The sequence below is a fragment of the Argopecten irradians genome, unplaced genomic scaffold, assembly GCF_041381155.1.
Source record: "Argopecten irradians isolate NY unplaced genomic scaffold, Ai_NY scaffold_1087, whole genome shotgun sequence".
Classification (NCBI taxonomy): Eukaryota; Metazoa; Mollusca; class Bivalvia; order Pectinida; family Pectinidae; genus Argopecten; species Argopecten irradians.
In genome coordinates this window covers 3,265-9,028 of record NW_027188554.1, presented here as the reverse complement: position 1 = coordinate 9,028, position 5,764 = coordinate 3,265, and the positions used below count along the sequence as shown (strand labels likewise).

Sequence of the window (5,764 nt, the reverse complement as noted above, 5' to 3'; positions counted from 1 at the left end):
AAATGCATATTATGTCAAGTTTGCTCTCCGTGCTTATTTTACTTGATTTATTATTATATTTCATTTGGACCTTTATAAAACAAATGGTTATCCAAGGCAAGTCAAATATCGTCCGAGATATTTATTTTAAAAAGTATCATCAGAGATTTACATGAAGATAACCATTTTCGTCTCTATATAGTACGATATGTCTTGTCTATTTCATTATTTTTCAATACCATTATTTATATATTTGGTACATTTTTGTACAACTTATTATCTAGTCTATTACGATGTATTGTATCGCAACACGTATTTTATATACCGTTCCCACAAAAATCCCTCCGGTGGCCCCCGGAAATAAGGCAAAGCACAGTCAACCGATCGCCGTATTGTAAACACTCAAAATGGCCGAATGGAAGTATTGTGTACACGACGAAAATGTATATATATTGTTCTGGGGAACTCTTTAACAAAACATTCACTTGTTCATGATAAGTAACAAGTTCTTTCGTAGAAGTTCCTGCTAACATGAACGACACACTTTTGACTGGGCACGCCATTTCGTTTGGTCTGGAAAGTCACGTGATCGTCTACGCATTGAAAATGCATATTCAAACACTCTGGATATCGAGTTTTTAATCATTAATTTCTTTTCAACTCGAGATTTTTTGGGTGAGTAATTAGGAAAAAGCTGATAACTTTTTATAATATATGTACCCTAATTTTCTTTTGTTGATTTACGGACCCTGAAAGATACGGATCATGCGGCTTTAATCCTTCTGTCGGACACGTGCACTTTTAGCTACGCTGATGTAATAGACATAGACAGTGACATTTCTGACCATAAAGCGACAATGTTTGAATTGACTGTTGGGACAAATTTTAGAAGTACATATGAAAGAAAAATAAGATGTTATAACGACGCAAATTATGACCTATTCATTAATAAATTAGACGATACGGACTGCGTAGACTTATTTTCAACTGCCAATTCTCCTGACGACATGTGCGAACTTTTTACAAAACGATACTTAGAGATAGCTGGGGAATGTATACCGACTCGGACTGTGACAATTAGACCTAAAGACAAACCCTGGTTTGACTCAAACTTACGACGAGAAATACGCAAACGAAATAGACTATTGAAATTGTATAAATCTAACCGAACTGACAGAAATTTATTTAACTTCCGGAAACAACGTAACCATGTAAATAATGTTAAGAAAAGAACAAAAGACTTTTTTTATGCTGATATTAATGGAATTTTAGATCGATACTCAAATTCAAATCCTCGAAATTTTTGGAAAATAGTCCGTAAATTAATAAAAACATCTGATGCTTCTAGCACTTTACCTCCTATTAGAAATGTACATGGCAATATTGAAATGACTGATGGTGGTAAAGCTAATATTCTCAATGATTACTTTGTTTCCATTTCTACTATTGATGACAATAATACTGAAGTACCGACAATAGAACTATGGACAGACTCTACTATTTCTGACATACACTTCGAATTGAATGACGTAATTGACATACTGAAATCATTAAATATAAACAAAGCTGTTGGTATTGATACTATTAGTCATAATATGTTAAAAAATACAGCAATATCAGTAGCTTGCCCATTATCTCTAATATTCAGATCTTCTCTGGAAACTGGAGTTTTTCCTAAACTATGGAAACATGCACTAGTAACACCATTATTCAAAAAAGGGGACAAACACAATTTCAGTGGCGTAGGAAGATGAAACGTCATGGGGGGGGGGGGGGGCAAAGGTCCTAAATATTTTGTTAAAAAAAAAAAAAAAAAAAAACCGCCACACCTACAGGAGGAGATTAATTCAACTCCCAACCATATAATATATGCTTTATGTACATTTTTCATATATCACTAAATTTAATCCTTGTACACATTTATAGACAGTGGGGTCGCTAAAAGGAAATTAACGAATACGCAAATTGGCCGAATTAGCGTGTGAGCGTCGAAGGCGCGAGATTTTGGTGTTTTATTAGGGATCTGAGGGTGACCCCCGGGATGAGTTTTATGTATTTTGATGATTTTGCGATCGCCCGACAGCGCAAGATTTTGGTGTTTGGGGGTCCGGGGGTCTCCCCCGGGAAAAAAAATACGATTTAGAATGGCTGAGATGAGTTTTACGATGCATTTTGATGAATTTGCGAGCGCCCAAAGGCGTGAGAATTTGGTGTTAGGGGGGTCCTGGGGTCTCCCCCGGGAAAAAATTACGATTTAGAATGGCTGAGATGAGTTTTACGATAAAGTTTAATGAGTATAAAGCGTTCTTAACATGGTAATTTTTCGATTTAAAGCTACCTGCATTTAGAAATGATAATTGTGTCGTCATAACATTATGCAACCCTACTCGATCACACCATCGGCACATTGTTGTGTAACATAAAAAAATGAATTAATTGTCTCGCTAAGACATATAAACAAATTGATCTTTTAAGAGACATTTTTTTAAATAGCACATAGAATCCCTTGATGGACATTTTTAGTCAAGTTTGTGTGTATTGAATTTTCACTATTTAAGGTTTGACATTATGTGCTTGAACGTTTTAGGAAATGCGCCGCGCAGCGGAAAATTTTCTAGAATGAAGTACGAAAAATGTGTAGGAGGACCCTTTTTTCTTTCAAAAAATTCCAGTCGGCGAAAAAGACATGTTTACCCCCCCCCCCCCGACCTGGGGAACGGGGGGGGGGGGGGGGGCCCCCCCCCCCCCCCGCTTCCTACGCCCCTGAATATTATTAAATTCCCCAACTATGGGCTGTGGCCTGACGTGATCTACCAACGAAGCCATACACGAGCGGCCGTGGTCTGGCCAGGTGGTTCACATTCCGTTATATTATTATTAAATAGTGTTGTGAACAGCCTTTTCATCTATAACAGAAGCATGACGCATTAAAATCAATTATCTATTAATAACTTTTTCACAACATGGATTTTTTTAACAAGAAACGGGTACGTGTGACGGCCCAGCACCGCTTCGCAAGCTGGCTTCATGATCAAAACTATACTCCTCGATACTCCAGGGGTTCCGATCACTTACGACCTCTACATCCCTGGACTATCTCATAGTAAAAGTGGAGACAACAGAACAGAACAGGTAATTAAGCCCTGTGATGTACATCAGAAGAGCCGTATAACGGTACACTGTGGTTGACTGTGTGGCTTTGATGTAAGGCGTCGGCCTCTCTGTAGTCTTCAAAGGAAATCTTTGCTGGCCTGTGTAGAGGTCAAATGTTTTCCGCTGAGCTGCCTTCAATTTCACTATGAGATAGTCCAGGGGTGTACCGATCGTTAGTGATCGGAACCCCTGGAGTATCGAGAATGAACATACATGTACTTGGTAGACATTCATCCCAGCATGTTAGAGGCCAAATATCAGTACCCTGGCTTTCAGTTATAGAGAAGTTGTTTGAATAAAAAACAAGAATTCCACAGAAGTGGATGCGTCGCCTGCACAGCTGAAAATCAAGGCCCGTAACTCTTGCAAATATTTATGGATTTTGACCAGTATCGAACCCATCTACAGTGAAATGCGTTCAAGCGTCCGGAATGGGCTTTCCGATCGTTCAAACCACAAATCACGTGAATAGTTTCAACCAGTCGTAAGCACGTTTATCGGCTCGGTAATAGTGTCAGTCAAACTGTGGGCGGAGTTTATTAGCAGCGACAATCTAACTAGGGGCGGGACTTACCTGGTTACACATTCAAAAAGCATCCTGTGTGCCGGTAAAACCCCCGTATGTCCGTCTCGCTCACTTCTTCGATGGCTTTTACTATAGCAAGTTTTAAGTTTATTCCAGCTACGTAGGTCCTGAAATCTCTCTTGAGTAAAAATGTTTTTTATTTTAGCAAAGCAGTTTTCCACAGGATTGAAATTTGGCGAGTATACTGGGAGAAATGTGTATTGGACTCCCTGCATACTAAAATATTGACGCAACACTCTCTCTGCATGGTTATGATGTATACTACAATTGTCAACTATCACGACGTCTCCTGGTTTAAATAGTGGACATCCCATATTATCTTGGCACGCGCTTGCTTCACCCCAGAAATTCAAATATGTGTTCATATTTGAAGCACCATTTACAAAATTAAAATACAATACACCATTTAATCCAACAAGTAAATTAAGAGTGAGGTTTCTACCCGGACGATATTTCCCTATTTCTACACACGCCTGTCCTTTCTTGGAATGACCATATGCTGGATTTGTTGTTGTTAGTTTGAATCCACTCTCGTCCATGAATTTTATTTGATCAGCTCGTTTAGTTTGACAAAAGTCAATAAAAGCCTGAGTGTACTGCATATTATATTGTGTAAATCGGTCACACGATGGGCGGTTTATACGTTTGTACGTTAAATCCAATTCTCGCGACATTGCCCTGTATATCGTGCTGTTATGAACATTTCCCGACACAGGAGAATATTTACACAAATTCCTTTTAATCTCATTTCCTGTAACTGAAGGTGTATTGCGTTTTAAAAAACTTACAAGTTGAACGTCCGCTCCATTAAGTTTTGGATTCCCAGCTTTATGTCGAGCAGTCTCAGACATGCTTCCTTCAGATATATATTTTTTCCAAAATGTCCGAACGCTTTTTTCGTCAACCCTGAACGTGTTCGCCACTTTCACGTAGATTCCACGAGGAACATTTCCAGACTGACTATTGCCACCAAGTTCAATTATTTCTTGAATAATAAGGCTGCGGAGATCTTGGCTAATTCCTGTTCCATTATGATATTCTCTACCGTATTTGTTTTTTCGTGTTGCCATCATGAATTGTAGACTTAATTAATCCTCACTGATAAAAACGCGCCAAATGTGTACAATTATATAGAGGGCCCCTGACTGATAAGGGGTGGAGTTTTTAAGCTTATATATAATTAGCAAAATGATATGAAACTATACATTAAATACAATATATGTTTGGAGCTTGTGTGTATTTTGAATGTTTTAAATTGCAATGTATCTACCAATTATATAATTAATATAACAGTTATGACGCGAAGCTTAAAATATGATTTGACCCTTACCTGGCCCCAAATCATATCAACATTGAACATCTTTAGTATTTCTATTCCGCGAACCAATCAGAAGGCACCCGTTACATGTACCCCGCCAAACCTATATCTACCCGCCAAATCAACCACATCTGCATTGGTCTCATACATGTATCTACCCGCAAAATACTAGCAACATGGAAACACTGCAAATTCAAATCGAGTATGGAGTCGGCAAAGTTAGAAAATTTAACATTCCGAACCAGGTATGTACATTTGAAGAACTGAAATGCGATTTGCAAGGTCGAATCGAAAGTTTGAGAAACAAACTCTTTGGTTTACAATACCTAGATGACGAAGGTGTATGGATCATGGCTGTAAGCGACACGTGTATTACAGAAGCTTTTCGTTGTGCAAGACCTATATCGGGAACAGCAATGCGGAGACTAAAGTTAAAAACTTTCGATGGAAAATCCCCTACACCTGCAGAAGTTTCTCATCCTCGTGATACATGTACTGCCCTGAAGTCGCTTAAACCTCGGTCACTTACGTTTCCCGACAGTGCAACGGACAAAGTTCAGGAATCGGTACATGTACAGGTGACTGACGCACCCGTTTCCAAAACTATCGTTTATAGATCGCCACTGCAAATGATGATGGATGATCTGAATGATGAAGTTCGTGTTAAAAATGGTTGAACTTGACAGTGCCAGGGAACAGTTGCATGCATTGGAACGAAAATATTCAAA

General features: G+C 38.6%; 1 pseudogene; it reads right to left on the bottom strand.

Moving 5' to 3' along the window:
- Nucleotides 1-3,710: 3,710 nt before the first annotated feature.
- LOC138313939 (uncharacterized) lies at nt 3,711-4,788 on the bottom strand (annotated as a pseudogene).
- Between the last annotated feature and the right edge of the window lie 976 nt (nt 4,789-5,764).